The sequence below is a fragment of the Mustela nigripes genome, chromosome 2 (genome assembly GCF_022355385.1).
Source record: "Mustela nigripes isolate SB6536 chromosome 2, MUSNIG.SB6536, whole genome shotgun sequence".
In the NCBI taxonomy this organism is placed as follows: domain Eukaryota; kingdom Metazoa; phylum Chordata; class Mammalia; order Carnivora; family Mustelidae; genus Mustela; species Mustela nigripes.
The window spans coordinates 174,368,076-174,395,278 of record NC_081558.1 but is presented as its reverse complement, the minus strand read 5'-3'; the positions used below and the strand labels follow the sequence as shown (position 1 = coordinate 174,395,278).

Below are 27,203 nucleotides of genomic sequence, written 5' to 3'. Positions count from 1 at the left end.
GGGAGTTTACAACCAATTGATGCTTATAGATGTCGCTATGTCTTTCTTCACTAATTATTTATTCAGTGAAAACATATATTATGTGCCGTGAATTAAACCTGTTTCCAGATATGTCTTCAATAACAAGTGTAATAATTAACATACTTGGTAATATTAGACTTAAGTTTATAATGTAAAAATTATTGTAAAATTCACATGAATGTGGGGCGCCTGGGTGGCTCAGTGGGTTAAGCCTCTGCCTTCGGCTCAGGTCATGATCTCAGTTCTGGGATCGAGCCCCGCATCAAGCTCTCTGCTCAGCAGTGAGCCTGCTTCCCCCCCCTCTCTCTGCCTACTTGTAATCTTTCTCTCTGTCAAATAAATAAATAAAATCTTTAAAAAATAAATCAATAAAAAATAAAAAATTCACATGAATGTATCATTGAAAGAAAAGAGAAAACAACAACAACAAGAAACAGTGAGTAGAAATTTATTTGGTCCTCTCTCATTTTGAGCTTTTCTCAATTGATTCTCTGATGTCACCAAGCTTTGTTCTTATAGGAAGAATCAGCTTGAATTTTGTGTGTGTCTCTGTACTTAACAGTATCATCTCTCTGACATGTAATCATAAAATGAAATACTTACGGCTTTCAATTGAATTTACACATTTTTTAAAAAAATCATACTGTTTTAATGGATTTCAGAATTACTTGCTGTTATACATCATGTTGATTTGGTAAGCATGGAAATCTATTGATTTTATGTGTTCCAATTTTCTACTGAGTGGTTAATCCTTTTATAAAACAAAATGTATTTCAGTGGGAAGAAAGAAAGCAGTGCAAATATCTTTAGGCTGATGAAATTTTCCTAGCATCAGATAAATTGAGTGATTCATTATTAGCTTGCATACAACATTTCACTGATGGATACTTAACAATGATTAAAGGCTGAAAGCCCAATTGTAAGAGATTGTTTCATCCAGATTAAAGATACATGTTTATGTCACCAGTAACCTTAAAAGCCACTTAGGAACAGTGTTATTTGTTTAAAATTATTTATATAAAAACCTGTAAAAGTGGAAAGCACATAATAAAATTATATAGTTAAATAAAAATATATATGTATACAGTATATATGTTATATATTGTTAATTCCTACCACTTGTAAAAATAAAAGGTATGATATTATTTGATGTTGTATTTGAAAAAAATGTTTATAGCTATTTCTTTGGTAGGAATATTATTTATATTTCTTTGACTACAAACCATTGTTCTTATGTATATGTAGATTTGTCCCAGAATATTTTTCTTTTATCTGATTTAGAAATAACTATAAGCTATGCTGCTTTTAAGTTTGATATCAAAAGGAGTATTAATATTTGTGTTATTATTTAATCATTTATCCAATAGCAAATGAAAATCACAGATTAGGTATAAATTCACATTTTTGATAGTTTAAACATGTAAAATAATAGCACATGTAGCTAATACTACTATTTATGTTTATACTTGGATTGCAACAGAAGATTCTTCTCTTTAAAAATTCAGTAATATATTTAAAAATTCACATATGCTGCCATAATATACTTTTATAGCTAATTCTTCACGTGTACAATGTCCTAGCTTCTCATCTTCTTTTTTCTCCTTGTATAATGGTATTCCAAGAAAGGAGTTCAGTCTGCCTTAAATAGCACTCAGGTTTTGGCTATCCAACTTTATTACCATTTTGTCCAACTTTATTACATTACCATCAACACCTCTCCTTTCCTTAAATATAGCAACCTGTAAGGCATAGGCTAATCCAATGAGATAACTCCTTCAAATATTGAAATTAAGAACAAAATCTTTGAAATGTTAACCAATATAGAGATGGGGCTGGGCTAGCCATTTTCAGGCATGTGCATTAGGGTAAATCAGTGTAGAAAGCAGTCTTCAAGGAGAACCAGAGTAGATCAAACATATAGACAGAAAGGGTCAATAGACCATTGTGGCCTACAGCAATAGTGTACAGAAGTCAGCTTACTCCATTTTGCAAGAACCAGTTGCTTAATTTTAAGGTATCTTTGCAGTCAGGTTGACTTCAGTTAATAGTTCAAAATCTGCCATGGTGGTATATTTACACCATGGAACCTGGCAAACCCTCCAAATCAGAGCTTCCCTGTCCCTGAGAGCTGGTGATTATACATTTAGCCAACATTGGCAATGCCATAGGCACTAACAGACGCAGACAGAGAGAAAGCAGGAGAGTAGTTCCCCACATGACTAACAGGTTCTTAGGTCCCAGTTCTAAATCCTTGCTTTATTTTTGTGAAATGCTTTTATAACCTTTCAAGAAACCCCGCATTTATCTTATCTTATCTTATCTTATCTTATCTTATCTTATCTTATCTTATGCAGAGAGTCCACAAGCAGGGGGAAGGGCAGGCAGAGGGAGAAGCAATTTCCCTGCTCAGGGACTGGATCCCAGGACCCCAGAATCATGACCATATCTGAAGGCAACGCTTAACCGACTGAGCCACCCAGGCATTCTCTATGTTATCTTCATTTTACATAGTATGTACACACACACACACACACACACACACACACACAGTTTGACCAAAGATGCCTTCAAAAAGGAGCATCCCAAATAATCAAGAAATTGCCACAATTTCATTCAATGTAAGTGGAGGATAAAGAACCTGAGGATGGCAATTTATCATATTCATGTGAAATGTCTTATACATACACATGTTTAAGTTTCTATGCTTCTTTATTGATGTCTTATAATTTAGATTTAGCCCCAACTAACACCGAAGGGCAGCTCTTTTGGTATCATGGTGAAGCATTTCTTCATGTGTGTTTTATTGTTAATATGATCATCACCAAGAGAAAATTTAAGGAGGGAGGAATAAAGTGGATGAATGTAGTATCCTAAAAGATAATAGAGTATTTTATTAAGGACTTTGTTCTTGCTATAGCCAATTTCTACTGTCAGAGGCATAATGAGAAGTTGGATTGGATAGGTTGGAGAGTCAGCCTGATTTTTTTTTTTTTTAAAGGGAAAAAGAATGATGCTAACTTTTTTTGCCTTTCTGGATTTTTCCAAGTCTTGCTTTCATGCCACTTCCTCTAATGTCTTTTAGATTAAGGTTTGTAAATATTCTGTCACAAATTACCTTTAAAAGACTCATATTTGGACATTACTTTGAGGAGAGGTCACGACTTCCCATTCTCCCTATTTTATTACAGCAGCTAAGCTTTTGGCTTAGCTGCTGTAATATATATATAAAATATATATTATATATATATAATATATATAATTCAGTCATACTAAGATAATACTATTGATCTTGGCAAGACATATGCAAACTTATGTGCTTGATCCTAGGAGTTACTAAAGCCCAGTAGTCATGGCAGGTCCTGTCTTTATTGACCTCAGAAATTTTAAAGTTAAGGGGTCAAATATCAGCAAGGGATATTAGCAGTTCCAGATCTATCTTTTGACTTGCTGGAAGCATCTTTACTAAAATAAAGTGACTGACCCACTTTTTAAAGGTTTTACAAATCTTAATTGGGAGCAGGTTGACCCCTCCAAGTGCCAAAGGAAGAATTTTACCTCATTAGAAGAAGTCCAACTGTATCCTTAGAAAAATGGGGGGGGTGTCATAAAGGACTCTTCGAAATGACAGGCCTTTGGGCTATCAGATTTAAAGATAGAGTGGGTTAAAGCCTCTGCCTTCGGCTTAGGTCATGATCCCAGGGTCCTCGGATGGAGCCCCGCATCGGGCTCTCTGCTCTGCAGGGAGCCTGCTTCCCTCTCCCTCTCTCTGCCTGCCCCTCTGCCTACTTGTGATCTCTGTCTGTCAAATAAATAAAAATCTTTAAAAAAAAAAAAAAAGAAAGAAAAATAAAAAGAAACCATTGTTCTGCCTTGTTTTGTGTTTTGATTTGTTTTGTTTTGTTTTAAATGCCACCAGAAGAGACTATTATTTTCCTCTTTGAACTTAAAGTCAAATGATGTTTTAGGGCAAATGTTAACCTTTAGCTGAGAAAATATTTAGTTTGGTTATTTATTGAAACATGCTTCTAGTGATAGTTTCTGGCAAAATGCATAAAGTACAGAACGTGGAAGGATTCCTATAGAAGTTGACCCAGTTTGACAAGGCTGTTTTTTTGTTGGGGGGGGGGGGTTGTGTGTTTTTTTCGGTTATATTAGTATGAAATTGTAATTCCCTAGTACGATATAAATAAGTAGAAATGTCTCTAGAAATTTAAGGTCACATCTGTTATTGAGTTACTTTTTTCCATTAATGCAATAATATGGGCAGGTATTCATTGGAAGGCAACATGAAACAGTATAATTTGTCTTTGGGCTTGTAAGAATGTAAGGCATGTTACTTTTTGGTATTGTAAATATTCTAAATTTTAAATAGGTATCAGGTTATTCTTTCCTTCTTCTAAAAGAAATAGAAAAATGAAAGCTCTTATAGGTGTGTTGATAAATAAATGATTAAAGTGAAAAAAGTATTTTCAGACAGTATTACTTAAACACAAAAGTGGTTAAGTTTTTAATTATTAGTCTACTCAAAGGCTGCTGACCAGTTAGTCCAGAAAATAGACACATGTACACACACACACACACACTTCTGCCTACACCCCTCTTGCACTGAATTCCAAGCCCAGTTATAAATGCTTTCAGATTGTTTTACAGTATTCACTCCAGTTGTAATAAGGACATAAGTAAAGGCTATTGATGTAGTTCATCTTTGTAGAGACTGAGAAACGGCTTCAATCAGAGTCATATTTCCCACTGTGCTTTGGTTTAGTGAATGGGTTACAAAATGAGACTTATTCAAGATCAAATGGCAAGCCAGGCTTGCATCCTAAGGCTGTGATTATATGACAAAAACCTATCTCAGTGCAGGCATGGGATTTCCTACTACTTTAGAAGACAACTTTTTTTTTAGCCTTCACTGTATTGCTAGTCTCTTAAACTTTTGAAAAGACACTGCGGTTTCTTTCCTTGACCCAGGCTTGAGATTCATTGATTTAGATTTGGTGACCATGTTAACATGCTCTTACCCCCATCTGATTCGTCTAATAGCTAGGGGATTGCACTTCTGTTGTATCTGAGTCTACCACAGAGACAGCTAGGAATCCAAGAATGGTAACTCTAGGTGTGAGACTTCATCTGGCATTCCCTGAATACTGAAGAAAAACCATAGTTTTATTGCTTTTCTGAACAGCTATCTCAGTCCAAAAACAAGCAAAAAAAAAATTATGATAGTTTTATTTTTGGGATTTAGCAAAATGAAAATACAATTTCACAAAACTACCTCCAAATAATTACATAAAGAAACATAGTAAGAAATAATTTATTAACACCTCACTACTAAATAGCTTTCTCCTGGGAATTAAGATACTGTTAAGAAAGAGATACTGTTAAAAAATATTCTTAAGAAGGAAAAAATTATGACACTTGTTAAAGATGGGAAGACAAACTGTTCAAGGAGCATCATTGTGATAAGAATGCTGGGGTTACTACAATGGGGTTTTGTAATAGGAGATAAAAATCGGGTTCAATTCCAAATAGCACAAAAGAAAGTGGGAATTCATAACCACGAGAGGGTCAAGAATTTAGTATATGGGAATTTACTAAGGGGAAACATCCCAGAAGGATTTGGCTGAAGTGGCCTAACAGGATTCTGATGAAGGCTGGGTCAAGGTGATCATTGTCACCTGGGGGATGGTGGAGAATCAGGAATATGATCAGACATTGAAGACAACCAGATATGAAGGATGGGGAGTTCCAGTTAAATTAACTTAGCAGCATTCTTGCTAAAATTGGACAATAGAGGCCCAAAATTTATGGAATAGTTGAGAAAAGGATTCAGAGCAGCCTGTGTAGAGCTTGGTGACATAGAGAAACTTTGTTGCTATGCTACACCAAAAGATGGCAGATTACTTCCCATGACACCCAAATCACTGCTACTAGGTTTTTATAAATGTTACATCTGTTTTTGCTTTGTGTTCTGTACTAAGGAAAGGTGGAAATGTAGAATTCTACATTTCAAGTAATACGGGAGAACAAAATTAAATATATCAGAACTAAAACTAGTATATACATGCAGTTCTGATGTTCAGATGATCAATATTAGTTTATTGAAAATCAGTTCATTAAGAGCATAAGGATGAGGATGAGTGAAAGGAGGAAGCATAAAAAAAAACAACAAAAAGCTAAAGATGTAGTTGAGAAAAAATAAAACAATGACAAGCATAAAATAATAATAGAGAAAAGTACCATTCCATAATAACCTTGATAAAAGGATATGACATTCTATAATTTACTTTGCCTCTGTTGGATTATACTACTTGATAATTAGCTTGACATAGATATAGAAAAAACTCCAGACACTAAAAATTAGACATTTATTTAGATATTTTTACACTTTCCTTTATTCTACTTCATGAATTATTATGTTCCCATTGGAAACACCAAACTAAAATTATTCAGAGATAATTTCCTAAGTGTCTATTGTGTGCAAAGGTACAGTGGCAAATTATGTGTTCACAGTGTGCAGTGAAACTATAATGGAACTTCAAGGTCTGTCATTTGATCAAAATGAATATTATTTGGTGTCTGTCAAAGTGGATTTTGTTAGTGAAATTATTTCTTTTCCTTGAAAAGAAATAGTTTACATGGAAACTATCACTAATTTCATGAACCAACATTTGTTATTTTCTTGTCAGGTTATTCATGTCTGCAAGTATTCTGTTTACCCTCCCTACATTTTATTAACATGTCAAGGTTTTTTTTTTTACTTGTTCTTTATTTGCCATCTGTCAAGCTGAATTTATAGTTTCTCTGCATATGGATAGTTATATATAATTTGCCTTTATTGTAAATTGATTTGGCCATAATTCAGATATAATATGATTTTATAGTATCCTATTAACTTTTTTGTTTTGTTAACATCTGTGCCATATTTGATTATACAGGTATTTCTAATTGAGTCAAATTTTCTGACCCTGTCTTGAATGCTATTTTTGTCATCTTTCTATTCCAGTTAAAGCAGACCCATTATCTTAGGCTTTACAACATGAATTTCAGAATTTTCTCTCAAATATATCCCAATTTATCAGTTTCCTTATGTATTCATGTATCATCCCAGCTTGACAAATTCTCTAGCTATTCTCATGGCAATATGCACATTAATTAATTCATCTAACATTAGGGGAACATTAAGGAACATAGGAACAATACTAAGACTATATACAGCTTTTAATAAAACTGTCTATTCTAAGCAGTGTGTATATACTGAGATCTGTTAAGAGTGAAAGTATTTCAGATATCCTCCCTGTGATTTGCCCTGATTATAGCCAAACTATCTTTTTTTTTTCTGCTGAGAAGGGCTAAATTTGTTTCTGAGAAGATATATTGCTGCAGAAGTTTATTGTTACCGTGATTATTTTATTACAACCATTCATATGCCACTTAATTTACAAAAAGTGGTCTTAAATCATTTGGTAGTTAATTCTTTTATGTTTCCATGGGGAAAAAATCAATAGTGCAGTTTATTTACACCTGTGAAGCTCTGATACTGGAATGGCAGATTAAAAATGCCAGAGGAGGAAAAGAACTAGTATTTAGAGAAGTAGTGTTATGTAGATTAAAACCCAAATGTGTGTTTTGCTTAATTTTTAGACACATATGAAAGAAAATATACAGAAGTCTCCATTACATGAATGCAATAGTAGCATCCTATATGTAGGAATTTAAGAAATACAAATGAAAGTAGTAATATATATGTAAGTTTATATAAATATGGATGGATAGATGAGTGTGGGGAAATAGATAACGAGGTAATACATCCTTGTCAATATCCCCAAAGAACTGTATAAAAATGAAAATAGATCAAGCCTACTTAGAATATTTCTTAGTCATAATAATGATCAAATTAAACTACAGCAATAAAATAATTATAATACTGAATTTTTGGTCCCAGATTCCATTGTAAAATGGTAAGTTAAAGATGAAATAGGAAAAATCTGTGGGTTTCTATAATATTTATTTTTTTCAAAATATTATCACACGGGCGCCTGGGTGGCTCAGGGGGTTAAGCCACTGCCTTCGGCTCAGGTCATGATCTCAGGGTCCTGGGATCGAGTCCCACATCGGGCTCTCTGCTCGGCAGGGAACCTGCTTCCCTCTCTCTCTTTCTGCCTGCCTCTCCATCTACTTGTGATTTCTCTCTGTCAAATAAATAAATAAAATCTTTAAAAAAAAAAAAAATATTATCACAGAAGTATAGTTCTTTTCTTCCTCTGAGAGAGGACAATCATGTACAGATGACCTTATTTGCAAATGGAAAGCTAAAAATGACCCAACTAGATGCCTGGTGTATTATCTAGGACACCTGCCAAGATACTGGCAGCAAACAGGTAACGGATCAGAAAATTTTTCATTTCAATCAAGGCATGTGGGGTAATGAATATTCTCTTGTTATTGTACTCTTATTGCTAAAAATACTAAAAGAGATGCTTTCTTATCAAGGTGTGTGGCTGTCTGCTTATACACTAGTATATAGGCTGTGTGTCAGCAGATCAGTCTCTGGAGGTAAACAGCCCATAGTGGTTTCAATTATAATATAAATGACCTGCCATGTTAAAACTAAACTGATATGTTTTCCACCAGAGATTAAAAAAAAAAGATTAGGCAAATTTAAAGTGTATAAAAAAGTGTATAAAAATTATACATTACATGGTACCAGCCCATGTGTCAAAAATCTGTGAATGCCATTGTACTATTCAAAGAAGCCAGCCATCAAAACAGTTCAATAATAGTGAAAGCAAAAGTTATATATAAATATGTATTTAATTAGTTAAAGAGTTAACAAATTAATCAGAGCCTTTGCTTTACAGAATTGCCATCCATTTTGTAATCAATTCATATGCTTATTAATCCGCAAAACAAATAATTGATAAGCACTTACCATGTGTCAGCGACTATTTCAGGACCTTAAAATGCATGGCAGTACTTTTCAAGAGAGGTACTTTCCAAAGTATAGGAGGTGGAAAACTGTTAAATCATTCACTCAACCTATTTTCTTTGATAATTTCTTACTCTGCTCTTGTATTGAAAAGCCCTTTATTTGGCTAGGTAGTTGATTCCTTTCATGATGATATTTAAGGATATAGTGACATGTTCTCTTGCTCAAAATGATCTTTTCACCTGCTTATTTCCCTGCCTTAAATGGTGCAGTGAATAAATATTCTCTAAAATCATAATGCACTTTGCAGGGCTTGACACATCAATCTCACAACTTTTATTCTACAATCCTTAAATTGTGAGTTTATCAGCTTACTTTACTCTTAGCCAGTTGAGAATACAGAGCTGAGTAAAGGCGCAATTACACAAAATGGGGCGTCACCTGAAGGGTGTGGGTCTGAGTGGAACATTGTCATGTAGAAAAGTAGGTAAATGGATACTCAAAGTAAATTTACAGAGAGTAATCAATGTATACTTTCTCCCAGGGCTAAACTTGCTGCTGAGTTCAATTGATATAAAAATAACAAAATAGAGAAAATATTATCTGTTCTTGGGAATATTATAGCCACTCAAGGCAAGTTTTCCTGCTTATAGGACAGTAACATTATAAAATCACACACACACACATGCACACACACAGAGAATTTTAAAGTAGAATATTAGATAATCAGCCTATTAACACTGACAGCATGGAGAAAAAATTACTGGTGTTCTTAAGCTTTCCAGTGATTGGTAAAAGTTGAAACTTGTATTAAAAGGTAGTAGACATAAGGGGGGTTGGAAGAGGGTGGTGGGGTTATGGACATTGGGGATGGTATGTGCTATGGTGAGTACTGTGAAGTGTGTAAACCTGGCGATTCACAGACCTTTACCCCTGGGGATAAAAATGTATGTTTATAAAAAAATTTTAAAAATTTTAAAAAAAGGTAGTAGACCTATATTGTAGAGGCATGACATCCAGTGGAAGAGAGCAATCCCCTTCCTGTGACTGAAATAGAGGTGGATAAAGTAGGAAGAGTAATTTATGTTGGGCCTAGAATATTGGAATAAGTCATATGTATTTGGTCAAGTCAACTTTTGACAAAGTTGCTCAAATCTTAAGTAACAAATTTTTTTTTTTTAATTTTTTATTTTTTATAAACATATATTTTTATCCCCAGGGGTACAGGTCTGTGAATCACCAGGTTTACACACTTCACAGCACTCACCAAAGCACATACCCTCCCCAATGGTCATTAAGTAACAAATTTTAAAGCATTTTCAAATTGAGTAAATTGGTATAAGGTAATTATGAGTAAACTTTTCAAATGATCTTTCTTATCTGCTTTGTCTTCTTTTTCCTACAAAAAAAAATTATCAGAATCATTATTAGATATGTACAAAAAAGTACATGTAGAACCCTTATTAAATATGTAGAAAAAAAATGCAATTGACAAAAGTGTTCAGAATGACTCTGAAGACTGTAAGTGTTTACATTCAAGGGTTAGAAGATAGAGTTACAATTACCAGGAAATATTATGTCAAATGCTCATTTGCAAACATAAATCATAATGTATTTTGTAAAATATCTCTTAATATACCAAGTTTTGGAATGGCATAATGGTGCTCCCTTTTGGAACTTGTAGTAAAATTTTAATATTAATAATTGAGACTTTTAACAGTATGAAAGTGATGAGAATGCTATAGGAATGCCTGTACCACCTAGGAGATCGAAGTGGTCAAAAGTATCTTCTCTAATAATGAGTTTAATTTTTTTTTCCAAGAGGGAATTAGAAACTTTATCCTTTTAAGTGTATTAGTATAACTGAAGATGTTAATTCTATAGTAGATAAATGAAACTGAGTATGATATGTAAAATTCTATTAGCTGCTAAGAGGTGATTTTAGAAAAGTAATATTATATTTGAAATAGAGAATTGCTTCTTACCTGGTTTGTAAAGTAAAATTATCTCTTATTAAAATGATTTCCCTTAATACTACTTTTATGCATATTTGTATCAGTAAAAACTGACAAACCAAAAAATACTTCCTGAATTAGGAAAAAAATCACTGCATTATAAGAAAATATATTAATATAATGAAAAAAAGGAAAATAAAATTTCAAATTTACTGATGTTTTAGTGTATTGAATCAAATAAAAAGAAATCAAGAACTAGACTACAACCAAAATAAAGAAATTTGAAATAATAGTACTGAATAAGTAATGATGACCCACTCACTTGAATTTAGAAATGTATATGTTAAAAGAGTTTTCAGCTTAACTGAGCACATGAATCATAATTTTAAATATTTTGGTTTATTATTTTTTAAAATGCCAACTTTAAATGTTTAACCAGACATTTAAGGAGAAAAAAAAAATGAATAACACGTCTACTGATGTTTCCCAGAGCTTAGTATTACATTTGAGATGAAAACACATCAGTCTTTATAATTTATGTTACCAAAATACAAATGACTAATTCATTTTACTCATTTATGGATTAAGTTTAGTTTGTCCAAAAATACATTTTTGAACTATATAACAACTATATAACAACATAAAAAGAATTGGGGAAAATGGGGAATGTTGACTTTGTCTTTTGCATTTCATAAGAAATTGGGGGTAAAATAAGTACTGTTATTTCCCTAAAGTCAGGAGAGAGTGCAATCAGAAAAGTGCAAAACTTTCATGACACTCAAAAACTTGAAAAAACACATATTTGTGTTTATTCAGCCTGTGCCCAGCACCCAGGAGGATATAACATGCTGACTTTAAAGAACTCCTGCATTCAGAATGTGGCTTTTTCAATAACAAGCTGCATGAAGTTGAGAAAAATCACTTAACCTATGCAAGTCTATAAATTTCAGATCCAGTTGAAATTTCTACTCCTTGAGCCTAAAACTTTATTGATTGTATCTCAGAACCCACCCCCTGGCATTTCTCTTTGGAATTATCTCCATCAGAAAATCTGAAAAATCATTTCAAAATTTTTGTTGACACACCAGTAGCAGGTATTGAAAGTAAACACTGATTATTAAGTGAAAGTTGGAGATCATTCACCTAAACTTCAATTTTTATTCATTCATTCTTAAGATATTTAAGATACCTAATAAGTATAAGGATCTTATATGGGATTATTCTGAGGCCAAAGCTGATATCCCTGCTGCCTCACATAAGTAAAGCCTGCAATTCCTAGCAATGTAGCAGGTCTAGACCTGAAGTTTTTGCACTGAAACAAGAACTCTCAGAAGGGATTTAAGTGATCTCAATTATCAGTACTCAGAGACCCGCTGTAGAATCATTTATGCATTTTCTACTTAGGAAAGCATTCCCAATTATGCCTTTAGGATTCCCACAGATGACACTCAATGAAATGTGGACTCCTAAACTAAAAGTATTCAACATTCATAAAACCAAGCTATTATGAATCAGCAGAAACAAAAATCAAACAGACCTGCATGGACAATGGCCTAGATATTATATAAAATCTAAAGAACTTAAACATGTATTTTTTAAAAGCAAGGTAAAGAAACCATCAAGTGAGACAACATAAAAAAATTTAAAAAACAAAACAAACAAACAAAAACAGGGACACCTGGGTGGCATCCAGTTAAGTTCCTGCCTTTGGCTCAGGTCATAATCTCAGGGTCCTGGGATTGAACCCTGCATTGGGCTCCCTGCTCAGAGGGGAGTCTACTCCTCTCTCTCTCTCTCAAATAAATAAATAAATCTTTAAAAAAAAAACAAGATTAAAATAAAAGGTCAATAAATAGGTTAAATAGCAGAATAAGATAAATAGAGAAATGAATGGGAGATAGATTTGAATAAATTTCTCAGAATGCAACACAGAGAAGTATATGAAAAATACAGATACATATAAAGCAGAATGAGAAGTTATACTATCTATGTAGTGTCCCAGAAATTACAGATTGTAGTAATTAAAAGTGCTTAAAGGCATAATGACCGAGTATTTTCCATAATTGATTAAAGATAATAATCAACAGATTCAGGAAGCTCCATATATAAAAAGCAAAATAAGTATACACATAGACATACTGAGAAGAAATTTCATACCAAAGAGAGAAGATCTTCAAAACATCCAGAGAGGAAAAGGGCATATCACCTACAAAAGAAGGACAAAGGATGGATAGGAAACTTCTAAAAGTTTTAATGTAAGCCAGACATGCACAGAATTGTATAGTCAAAGTATTAAGAGAAAATAACAATCAGTCCATTATTAATTATGCAGCAAAACTATCTTTAAGATGGTAGGATTAAATAACAATACTTTCGTATAAAAAGTATATAAATTGCGACACCAGCATTTTGTCATTTATGGAATCTGTGATGGTATTCTTCAAGAAGTTGACAAAGACACCCTAAAAAAATAAAAAAGTATCCAAATCTCAATCTTAGTCATGATTATATATAATAAAATATCATTAAAAGAATTCATGTATTACATGAAAAGAATTATATCTGAAATGTAAATATTCTTCAAAATTTAAAAAAAATTAAATATAAAAATATCAATACATGAAAGTAATTTAAAATTTTATGTTATATAAATCAAAATTTATGAATTCAGTGTGGAGACAGGTAGCAAAAACTTACCCACTTTTGAGATTACTTGGAGTTCTGCAATTTAAAATATTCTCCTGCCTTTTGTATGAGTTCAGACAGTTCCTGCATCCTGTTGTCTTTTGGGTCTTAGATTTTCTATTTCTTACATTCTCTCCGTCCTGTGGTTGCTTATTGTAGATTTTGTAGAATTGGCCTTTACTTGCCAAAAATGTAGGCTAGAGTCATTGCTTGGATTAAACTCTAAATCTAACCTTTGAACTTGGACAATTTATTCTCCTTTTTTCAGTTTACACATCTGTAAAATGTAGATAGTAATTGAATCTACAAAGTTGTTTTAAGGATTTTCAGTCCCTGAAATATGACAAGTGCTCAGTATTGTTTTCTTTAAGTCATCATATGATATTTCAATGCCTTTAACATAGAAATTTATTTAGCAAAATTTTTATAAAACTGTATTGATATTTTATTGTGAAAAAGAAATTAAACCATTTGACAAATGCCATTCGTAGACTAGGTCTAGAAATATGTTTTACTTACTGTCTACTACTTTTATGAGTAAGAAAAACTACCTCCATTCTTATGTTTCAGCATTTATTAATAATCAAATAATAACTTGCTTAAAATATAAAATAGTTACAAAATCAATTTAAAAATATTGTATAAAGTAGGTTACAGATTGTACCACACATTACTTCATGGTGCCGTATCACAGGGAAGAGGTTTTTACTGTGTGTGGTCCAATTCTGTTAGGCCCTTGGAGAAAGTACTAAGAGCAGCTGCTCATACAACTACCTTATAAGCTTGCCATATACTAGACAGCAAAGTTATTTTTTTTAAATATTCACCAAAAACTAGTATGATATAGAAATATTATAATCTTATAAATGCAGTTTTGTTATTCTCCATGGTTTAGTCAATAGTTTGCTTTGTGTGATATCAGAAAATACTCTTCTAGTGTCCCCACCAATAATAAGTGTTAGAGAACTTCCTAATTTTGTCAGCAGAGTGGGTATAGGTGGTCTCATGCTTACTTTACTTTAAATTTCTGTAATCAACAGTGAGTTTAAAGATCTTCTCTTTTTTGGAATTGTTTTTCTGTATTTTCATTTAATACACTTTACACATTTAAAATTATATCCACTTAGAATGGCCAAAATTAACAAGACAGTAAGCAATGTGTGTTGGAGAGGATGTGGAAAAAGAGGAACCCTCTTACACTGTTGATGGGAATGCAAATTGGTGCAGATACTTTGGAGAACAGTGTGGAGATTCCTTAAGAAATTAAAAACTGAGCTACCCTATGACCCTGCAATTGCACTACTGGGTATTTACCCCAAAGATACAGATGTAGTGAAAAGAAGGGCCATCTGTACCTCAATGTTCATAGCAGCAATGACCACAGTTGCCAAACTGTGGAAAGAGCCCAGATGCCCTTCAATAGATGAATGGATAAAGAAGATAAGGTCCATGTATGCAATGGAGTATTATGCCTCCATCAGAAAGGATGAATACCCAACTTTTCTATCAACTTGGATGGGACTAGAAGAGATTATGCTGAGTGAAGTAAGTCAAGCAGAGAGAGTCAATTATCATATGGTTTCACTTACTCGTGGAGCATAAGGAATAACACAGAGGACATTGGGAGTTGGAGAGGAGAGATAAGTTGGGAGTATTCAGAGGGGGAGGCAAACCGCGAGAGACTATGGACTCTGAGAAACAAACTGAGGGTTTTGGAGGAGAGGGAAGTGGGTGGTTGGGTGAGCCTGGTGGTGGGTATTAAGGAGGGCATGTATTGCATGGAGCACTGGGTGTGGTGCATAAACAATGAATCTTGGAACACTGAAAAAAAAGTAAAATAAAATTACAAAAAAAAATTAAAAAATAAAATTATATGCAGAAACTTTAAAATCATATAGGTAGATAGGTTTATAGCAGAAAGAAACCAGCCCCTATACACCCTCACCTCATTTCTTATCTCGCTATCCAGAAGCAATCATTTTTCTCTTTCTAAGCATTTTTTTTGTAATTTTTATCTGCATATATTTAAATAAAATGAATATGCCACTATCTCCATTTTAGACCTTATTTATCTATTATTGTAGATTAATACTTGCAGTTAACTTTCCTTTCCCTTCCTCAAATGTTGCTAAATCCATACTCACTATTTCTATTGCTACAATGCTCCAAGTATCACAGTTCACTGTTGGACCATGTAATTAACATACAAGGAAAGAAAATTTTCTTCAAATATTTTTAACCTGGAATTAATAATCTCTTCATTTTTTTAGTGTATCTATTTTTAAAACATGAAAGTAATTTACCTTCATATCCTATATGCTATATTTCAATACAATTTTTCATAAATAGTTCATATATATATATTTTTTTTCCACCCTGTAAACTTTTCTTTTGTGGATCCCATTTTGTTTTTGCTTTTGTTTTAAAGTCTGCTGCAGAGTGATTGTCTTAAGACTACATTTTGCTCAAACAGACTGAGAGTTGCTGGGGGGATGTGGGATGGGAGAAGGGGGTGGGATTATGGACATTGGGGAGGGTATGTGCTATGATGAGTGCTGTGAAATGTGTAAACCTGGCGATTCACAGACCTGTACCCCTGGGAATAAAAATACATTATATGTTTATTTAAAAAATTAATTAATTTTAAAAAAAGACTACCTTTTCCTCATTCTTGGATTTACTTTGCCTTGTTTCCCTTCTGAATCTCGGTTTTGAAATGCTATGTAGAACATTTTTCTGTTACTGTTCTTCTATTTTTATGGTCTGTATATTCAGAAAGCTTTTTGAATTGCTGAGAAATAAAGTTGAGAAACATAAATGTTTAGTCTTTGTATATCTTTGTTTATGCACAGAATTCTGTATTGAATAGGGAATAAAAAACATCCCTTTAACTTAATGTTAAGTTTATTTTTTCCTTAAATTTTATTTTACTTTGAAAATGTATTCACTGTACATGGTAAATAGAATTAAACAAGAGAGACCGATATGAATGAAATGTAACTCTCCCACTCTGAATTTTTAATGCATGAAGGAGCTTACTCTAATTTTTCTGCATTTGTTTTCCCAATTGTATCTTACAGGTCTTTATTTGTATTTAGAATATAACCCTCATTCTAATGTATCTTCATACTAAGCCATTGTCCAGAAAGTCTCACTCAAAATTAAATTGGTTAGTACTTTCTGGATATTCTGTGCTTTTTACATTTAATTTTCTCCTTAATCCAAAGGGGTTTTATTTTTCAACTTTTTAAATAGGAATATTTTAGACTTTGGTTGCCTATTTTCCCTGCATATGAATTTTTCTTATCTGTTTTTATTTCTTTTGATTTTCCTACTTTTAACTTTAAGATAATGTCTTTAGCTTTGGGAAATGACAACAATAAATAAGACATTTTTGTGTTCTATTCTAATGTCCTATTTTGTGGTTAAATTACCACTTGTTCTCATTTCTACAAAGAGCATTTCTTTTTTAAATAAGGTTTAATTGGAAGAATTTGGCAATTTCTAATCAGTCCTGGAACTCTACTGTGTAGGTCTCTTATTTTGTTTCAAACCACATTTACTGAAGGATTTATTTTTTAAATGTGAAGATTGTTTTCTGTTAGGTGAAATAAATCCAGCAGTGATTTTTGTTTTTACAAAACAGTATTTTGGGTACAAACTGTAGCTTAAAAGAGAGTAGCAAAATGCAACATATAAAGACTTGAGCATTTTCCAACAATTCCAGGAATGTGTTGGTTGTAAAATTGTTGTTATCTGCTTTTTACCAAGTCAGAAGATTTCTAGTGTGCTTTGGTGAATTTTCTGGCATTATGATCTGTCTTCAATGGAAACTCTCTTTGGTTATTTGAAGCATTGCTGTGGAGAACCTAATAAAACATAGTGGTAAAATGGTGAAGTGTGCAAAAATTATTAAATACAAATTTTTCCATAATTTTATTACTCTTAAAGATTTTTGAATTAGTTTTTTCTTGTATATTGGCAAATTTGTTCCAAAATATTTAGCTTAAAATATAATGTCCCATGTACTCTTTTATTGTTCATTTAAAATTAGCCAGTATAAACATCCTGTGAAAAGTTACTTTAGAATACTATATCTACACTGACTGACATTATTTTTAGCTTTAGCATTGTTCACCTTTTTCTGCTTTTCAAATCTCTGTCCTTGAACGTTGAACTTCCTTTCCAGTTTCTGTGAAAAAATTTTCTTGGTTTTACTCTACTCTTCCTTGCCATGCTTTCCTAGTGTCCATTGCTAGTAGGTCTACTTCCACCCATGCATTAAATGTGGGTGTTTTCTGACAGTTCAAACAACAACCTTCATTTCTCGTTCTGTATGCTGCTGGAGAATATAATCTAGTTTTATTATTTTCAGTACCATCTATATGGTAATGTCTCCCAAACTGTATTCCCAGCCTGTCTCTCTCCTTAGCGCCATTTCTAATAATCACCAGCCTTTTGGGCATCCCTACATTATGTCCTCAAACTCAGGCATTTTATACCCAATCTGTTCAAAACCGAAATATTCTCCCATTTCCCTACCCCCAAACTCTTTGCGTACTATATTCCTTATCTTAGACAACTCACAGCAGTAAGTCACCTTATCAGCTGAGTATACATTCAAAAGTGGTTCTTCCTATCCCTATTATTCTTATTTTTCATATTTGATTTTATGCATATCTAGCAGATACTGCTTCTTTTGAAATATCTTCATCCTTAGTTCATAATCTCAATATTATTTCTTGATCACTAACAGTTTTCTAATAATTCCCCACTCCTAGTTCCTTCTACCTCCAGTTTGCTTTCCACATTGCTGCCCAAATATTCTTTCTGAAATGCAAAGAAGTTTAAAAGGAAATAAAAAGAAAAAAATTGCAATATGTGAAATGATATAAGTTGTTCTTTTAATAAATTGAAAAATGCAAATCTTATTTGTTAAGCTCTTACTTTCATTCAGTAGGGAAAATAATCCTTTCTTAACCTTCCATCTTCATTGCAATAAAATTAAAGACATTCCCAAAACATGCTAGTAGTAGCATCATGGGTTCCAGATACACTAAAATATTTGCTTCCTTACCTAAACCTCTTTTTTATCCTTTAAATTTTTAAATTATGTTATGTTAGTCACCATATAGTACATCATTAGTTTTCGGTATAGTGTTCCGAGATTCATTGTTTATGTATAACACCCAGTGCTCTACGCAATACGTGCCCTCCTTAATACTCACCACCAGTCTCACCCATCTCCCCAACCTCCTCCCCTCTAAAACCCTCAGTTTGTTTCTCAGAGTCCAGTCTTTCATGGTTTGTCTCCCACTCCAATTCCACACCCTTCTCTTTTCCCTTCCTAGAACTCTTTTTGTCTTCTTCTTTCCCTGTGAAACCCAGTTCTTTCTATAAAACTTATCTTGGATGTTACCTCTTATGACTGAACAGATTTTTTTTATATCTTTTTAAAATAGAGTGAAATGCAGATATTTATTAAAGTGTTGAGATATATTTGAACACATTTGATTATTTTATATTTACAGTCTCTGTGTGTCTTCGACATTAACTCCCACCCAGGCTCCACATTCTATAATAATTTTTTTATTTATTTGGCTTTTCCCCTTTCTTGACTATGTCTTCCCTGAGGAAAGAGATTGCAAGTTTTATTTTTATGTTCTCTCTGCAGAGCACAAGTCCAGGCACAAAATAGGCATTCAATAAATAATTGATGACTTAATGAAATGATCTCATCCTGATTAAATTTCTTACTACAAAGCTATTTGACTAGTAGAGAAAATAATATTAAGTCTTTCTGGAAGTACAACTGCCTCCATTTTATTAACAAAATAAAATACTTAGTTGTTTGTTCATTCATTCATGTAAGTGATTAGTTATGTAACAATTATACTTCAGCAAAACTATACAAACATGCATCAAATTGATAGGATTAAAAAGCCACTGTGAAAGCCCATATTGGGGACATTCTACAGAATATCTGACCAGTAACTCCCTGAGACTGTCAAGGAAAGTCTGACAAACTATCACAGACCATGAGAGACATGACAACCAAATGCAATATGGCAACCAAGATTGAATCATAGAAAGAAACTGAAAAACTAGTAGAATTCAAATAGAGTCTGATAGTAAATAGTAATGTACTAACATCCATTTCATAGTTTACTGTGGTGATATAAGGTATTGACACAGGATACTAGGTGAAGGTATATGAAAACTAACTCTCCATACTATATTTGCAAATTTTGTATAAATCTAAAATTATTCCAAAATAAAAAAATGCAAACAAATGGCTTGTTAGTGTAGTACAATATACAGATATAAATCTAAAATTATTCCAAAATAAAAAAATGCAAACAAGTGGCTTGTTAGTGTAGTACAATAAACAGATTTTCTAAATTATATGCGCACTCAGAGAACACTTGCAATAAAGAAACATTTAATTTTTAAAAATGCAATCTTTTTCAAAATTTTAGTGGGAAGTTATAATTGTTAAAATGCAGTTTTTCTTTTTTTATAAGCTACTTGCTGTAAGATTGATTTTAAATTGAGGTGATCTAAATGCTTTTATTATCACACACTGCACTGTTAATGATCTCTTTTATATCAAAATTTGAAGACATTATTTTTCACCTGTTTTTGTCAAAATTTTTATGTAAAACTCTGACCTTGAAATCAATGGAAATTCATATTGACTTTTGTCTACCTGAATATTATGGACCATGTTCAATCTTTATACTTTTAAAATCTCTCACAGAAAAATATGTTTGAGCAATTGGTCTTTTCATCTATTACAAAAATAAAACATCCATTTTCTGATATCCGGGGACATTTTGAGGAGTGGGCAAGCATACATTTGTTTTTCTCTTTTATTAATGTTTTGCTGGAGGGCAAATGTCAATGTAGCCACTTTCATTTTTTTACCCCTCTTGTTGAAAGCTCCTGTAGGGAAATTCTGCACATGGGTTTCTTTGATGGTTCTTTTCATTTTTATCTCCTGCTGTGACTTTGACAGTCAGACTGGCAGTAGGAGACAGAAATAAAAGAAGAAGCCTTAAAGAAATGTTATAGCCTCATGCTGTGAATTTAGAAGATGACAGGGTTTTTTGGCTTGCTTCCTCTGGCCCATGACTAAAAGAAGAACTGTCACCAGGTTACAGTGCTAAGGGGAAGTAATGAGAACATATTTTCTCATGCAGGCTACCTAGAAGACTTTGATGCTCATGGCCCACCCAAGTCAATATGAAGCCCTGAGGCTAAAAACCACTGAGACTGGATCCAGAACCATATTACTGGGGAAAAGGCTTGACAATTCTCTATGTATAGCTTCCACGCAGTAGGCATATAATAAACATTCATTCATGATAATGGCATGTAAATTTTCCTTTCACACCACTGCATCAGCAAGAGTCTGTAATCAGTCAGTTTGTCTATCCCTATTATAGCTAGAGTATTCTTAAAAAGAAATGATGAAATTAGTGTGGTCGATTTGACCTTCTTATTTTTCTGTAGAAAGGCATTTCCAACTCTTTGTTAACCAGCAAGGGATTACATTTCCATTAATGAGGATCCTTAGGGCCATGCAATAACTAATAATATTTCTAATTAGGAAATTCAAGAATTGTCTATGAAGATTTCAAAATGTGAAATTCTTTAAGCTTATAATAAATCTTGAGAAATAGAATTAGCCTCTGATGGATTATAAAATGATCAAATTTATCTTTTTAAGTAAAATGATATAAAGTGATCAAATTTATCATTTTAAACACATATTTTTAGGTAAAATGTGATTAATTTCTAAAGTATTTGGTCCATAAGGATGATATATATTTATCTTTGATAGAAAGATTAATATGCTTTCTTTCAACTGAAATGTAGTCAAAAATGTGATTAATTTCTAAAGTATTTGGTCCATAAGGATGATATATATTTATCTTTGATAGAAAGATTAATATGCTTTCTTTCAACTGAAATGTAGTCAATCTTGTTAATTTGGGGGGGAAGTTTAAAAATGTATTTATAAAACAGATTCTAGCATTTCATGAAATTACATATATACATTCACATATATATTTAAATGTATATTGTAAAAAGCAAAATGGAATGTTGTCCTTTACATATTAAAATATGTAAATCAAAAATGTTGAAATTGCAAAAGTGTAAAATATGTTCCACAAAAAATTGAAATATTATCTCCTGAATATAAATTTTTTAGAGTTGAGAGCTCTGCAAAGTTAGAGACAATACAGTCTACACAAGACTGCCTTATAAGTTCAAAGGTTCCCCAAACCACCATCACCTTAAAAATCACTAGAGAGATTCACAGAAATCACTGAAAGCTGCTATACTCATGGTCAGAGTTTATTACACCTAACGGATACAGATTAAAATCAGACAAGAGAAAAAGGGCATAATAGAGTCCAGGAAAGTTCCAAACATGGAGATTCCACTTGTTCTGTCTTCAAGGCGTCAAGACATCATTACCTTCCTGTTATCACTGGGTTACAGCACATGCAGGGTATTGCCAATAAAGGATGCTCACCCAATTTTGATGTCTAGAGTTTTAACTGGGGCTCCATCACATAGGCATGATTGATTTTGAGTGTGACTGATCTCAGTCTTCACTCCATCTGAATCTCAGCTAATACCATGTGACCCAAAGCCCACCCTAAATCACAGTGTAACTGTCTGGCTGGCCCAAGGCCCCCACATAAAGATACTCCTGTCACAAAGGGCATTATAAAGACTTAAAGATAACCTCTTAGAGACCAAGTGCAAGGGCCAGATCTCATTTTGTATAAGGCAAAATTCTTTGCCACAGGACTTAATACGTGTATGTTCATATTACTTCTGTCTTACTTTTTTAAAAATTGCTACTGTATTCTTAGTTCAAAATAAGAAATATTGGCTTTGATTTCTTAGTTTATCTGATAACAGAATTTATTCATCCTTTTTTTACTACATAAGTGTTTTTAATTATAATTCATATATATATATATATATATATATATCAGAGTGTGTCAAAGATTATAGAAACTCTCCTTAGAAAGGTTTTGAATAACCTTACCAAATTCTGTGAATTTAACTTCCAACTTCAAAGTTCAGAAGTGTTCAATTCTGACTTATAATTTATTCTTATAAGAAGACAACATTTCTGTCCTGAGTTATGATGAACTTTGGCATAGAAGCAATAAAGTAATTATCTTTTCTACTAGTCTTTAAAAAAAAAAACAATATAACAAGAAGCAGTCTCTTTTCTCTAGTTATAAATTTGATCTGCAGGCTAAATAAAAGCACAGAAGCCTTCATGAATATGGTGATTATTTGAATGTAATTTTCACTACCATGTCCTAAATCAGGCCTTCACTACTGAGAGACAATTCTCTGTGGGTCTCTCATGTTTCTGTACATCTTTTAAGCTGTCTTTGTTTTGGACTACCATTTCAAGGACATTTGTATAGTTAACAGCCTTGGATGAAAAAGAGTGTGTCTCTCTGGAGCAAAGAGTAGCTTTGTTTACTTTCCAGTATAATAAAGTTCATCTAACTCTGCAACAAAATTTTGTCAGCCTTACTGCTTTATATAAAAGATTTAGTTTCCTCTCCTATAATGCAGCCCACTGAGTATGTATATACCACCTATCTCTATGGGAATTGGGCTTAACAAAACAACACAAATACTGGGGGTATTGGATTACCTCTGTAGCTGTTAGCAATAAAGTCCTTTGTCTCTGATCCAGGATTCTCTTATCTTTTGCAAGTGTTCAGAAAACTGTGGCAGACAAATATGTAAGTAGGATAAATCTCAGCCCCATCACAGTTTCTGACACTCAAATCCTTTCCTTAGTCATAAAAAGTGTTTCCTTTTAGTCTTAATTTCTGACTTCTTTAATTCATCATAATATAACACTGATCATTGTTTCTAATGTCCACTTTTTGACTCAGATCTCACGGCTACCCATTGCTTATTGATTAAAGTATAAACTTTAATTAATTCACTAATTCATTGATAAAAAAAAATCTCAAAGCATTTATGACTCAAATTTTAGGCACCCAAGATAAAATTATGAGCAAGTTAATTATGCAACTGGTCCCCATAAGCTTGAGGGTAATTGTAGTGCATTAAGCTGGAACTCTCCAGTATCCAGCCTTCCTTGTGTTATTTTATACTTTTCTTGTCAAAGAACCTATGTTCCGGCAACCTGGATAGAATCCCAAAATAGATCCCCTAAGTTCCAACCCCATGCTTTTGTCCGTTTCTGCACCTTAAGTGCTGTTCTTCTGGATCTGCACCTATTAAAAACCAGTCTATGTTCTACATATCCTTTTAATAACAATTTTTTTAATGTTTCCCTTTTAACTTTACTTAGAAGTGATTTTTGCTTTTGTCTGTATTTATTTGTTACTCATTTATATTGTGATCATTAAATCCATTCCTTATTCTTGTACTGGACCTTGTCCCCTTGAGGAAACATAAAATATCCTGTGTATCTTTTATGCCTTACATTGCTTCCTACTTAGTAGGTGCTCAATAAAATTGGAATAAGAGACTAAATACAGATATGAGAAATACCCAAAGCCCCATAAGCCAAGCCAAAAACTTTCTTTTATTTATTTATATATTTGACAGAGAGAGAGAGATCACAAGTAGGCAGAACAGCAGGCAGAGAGTGGGTGTGTGGGGGGGAAGCAGGCTCCCTGCTGAGCAGAGAGCTCAATGCAGGGCTCAATCCCATGACCTGAGCTGAAGGCAGAGGATTAACTCATTAAGCGACACAGGTGCCCCCCAGAATTTTCTTTAACTATCATCATCTGCCAACCAAATGCAACTTATTGATATATTTTCTTCCTTTAGACTTGGCCATTGGAGCACAAGCAACACAAAGCATAGGTCTGCTGTTCTGAGTTTAGTACTGCCTGTGCCTTATTTACATCATTTTTAAGAACTAGATAAAGATTATAATTAGATTTTGTGCCTTACTGAGAAGCTTCAGAGCTCCTGAAAAGTAATAAATAAACTGAAAGATAAATCTAGCCAATCATTGCATGAGAAGTTCCATGCCAAAAAGTGAAATAATTTATTTCCATTTTAATCAATATAATAAACATAACTCTGTGACCTCATTATTAAAATTATTATGATTCATATTGAAAATATTCTATAATTTATATTATGATTAATTTTCATGAATTTTTATAACATAAAACAATTATATTTAGTATGTTTATTAATAACAAAAAGAACTTATTGCTCATTGTGTGCCAAACATTATTAAATGCTTTATATACTCACAGTATCTTTAAGAGGTAGATTCTGTTAGTATTTCCATATGTAATGTAGAAAGAGAAATTAAAATCTAGAGACATTAAGTAGCTTGCCTGGGGACACAAGTAACCTTTGAAAATTAATGGCCATAAATATTGAGAAATAAGACATCAAAAATCCAGCTTTATTTGGGGAGTATGCTCCTTTGCAAGGGCTGTGTTTCATTAAGTATAATCTTTGACAAGAGAAGAGAGATATTAACAGATTGTTTAAGGTTGTTTATCACAAGTGTTTTTAAATTAGGGAGGGAAAATAATTGTTTGCATTAGCAGAGTTTTTATTGATAAAATTCACTACTGCAACAGCCCCAACTCTTTACCAATTTTTAAAGTTTTTATTTAAATTTCAATTAGTTACCATATAGTATAATATTAGTCTCAGGTGTACAATATAGCGATTCAACCCTTCCACATATCACCCAGTGCTCATCACAACAAGTACCTTCCTTAATCCCCATCACCTATTTAACCCATCCCCATCCCTTTCCATTTTGGTAACCATTAGTTTGTTGTCTATAGTTAAGAGTCTGATTCTTAGTTGCCCCCACCCCTGCCTTTTTCCCCCTTGGTTCATTTATTTCTTAAGTTCCACATTATCAGTGAAATTGTATGGTATTTGTCTTTCTCTCATAATCGTATGGTATTATGTCTTTTGTCTTTCTCTTGACTCAGTCTTCCCACTTAGCATAATACTCTAACTCCATCCATGTCATTGTGTAAATGGCAAGATTTCATTCTTTTTTATGGCAAATATTCTACTGTATGTATGTACGCATACACACACACACACACACACACACACACACACACACCACTATTTTTTAATGTAGTTCAGTTTTGAATTTTTAATTCTTAAGATAATATATGACACAAGGAAAGCAAAGTAAATATTTCAGAAGTGAATTACAACATGACTACTTGAATTAATTTATTGATTTATAAATTTATCAGTGCCACAGAACACGAAGAAGTCAAATATCTTCTTTGTCCATGCTTTTCTATTAGCATTTTCTTTTTTAAAATTTAATTTAATTTAATTTTTTTAGTGATCTAAAATTTATTTTTTATGCACCACACCCAGTGCTCCATGCAACACATACCCTCCTTAATACCCACCACCAGGCTCAGCCAACCCCCTACCTCCCTCACCTCCAAAACCCTCAGTTTGTTTCTCAGAGTCTATAGTCTCTCATGGCTTATCTCCCCCTCCAATTTCCCCCAGTGATGATGAGTGACATTGAGCACTTCTCTCCATCTCCCAATATCCTCCATGTTATTCCTTATGCTCCACAAGTAAGTGAAACCATATGATAATTGACTCTCTCTGCTTGACTTATTTCACTCAGCATACTCTCTTCCAGTCCCATCCATGTTGGTACAAAAGTTGGGTATTCATCTTTTCTAATGGATCCATTGTGTATATGGGCCATATCTTCTTTATCCATTTATCTGTTGAAGGGCATCTTGGTTCTTTCCACAGTCTGGTAACTGTGGCCATTGCTGCAATGAAAATTGGGGTATAGATGGCCCTTCTTTTCACTACATCTATATCTTTCCAGTAAGTACCCAGTAGTGCAATTGCAGGGAAGCTCAATTTTTAATTTCTTAGGGAATCTCCACACTGTTTTACACATTGCCTGATTTCAAGCTTTACTACAAAGCTGTGATCACCAAGACAGCATGGTACTGGCACAAAAACAGACAGATAGACCAGTGGAACAGAGTAGAGAGCCCAGATACAGACCTCAACTCTATGATCAACTAATCTTTGACAAAGCAGGGGAAAATATACAATGGAAAAAAGACAATCTCTTCAATAAATGGTGCTGGGAAGGTGGAAAGATATGTATAAGAGAATGAAACTCCACCATTCTCTTACACCATACACAAGATAAACTCGAAATGGATAAAAGACTTCAGTGTGAGGCAGAAATCTATCAAAATCCTAGATGAGAACATAGGCAATAACCTCTTCAACATCGGCCACAGCAAGTTCTTTTAAGACATGTCCCCAAAGACAAAGGAAACAAAAGTGAAAATGAACTTTTGGGACTTAATCAAGATCAGAAGCTTCTGCACAGCAAAGGAAACAGTCAACAAAACAAGGAGGCAACCCACAGAATGGAAGAAGATCGCAAATGACACTACAAAGGGCTGATATCCAAGATCTATAAAGAACTCCTCAAACTCAACACACACAAAACAGATAATCATGTCAAAAAAATGGGCAGAAGACATGAACAGACACTTCTCCAAAGAAGACATACAAATGGCTAACAGACACAT

The 27,203-nt window shown here is 33.1% G+C and overlaps 1 protein-coding gene across 2 annotated transcripts in view; it reads left to right on the top strand.

Annotated features, from left to right (window-relative positions):
• Positions 1-27,203, top strand: part of EPHA6 (EPH receptor A6) — an 876,957-nt gene that overhangs the window by 315,870 nt on the left and 533,884 nt on the right. The gene's annotated exons all lie outside the window — the stretch shown is intronic.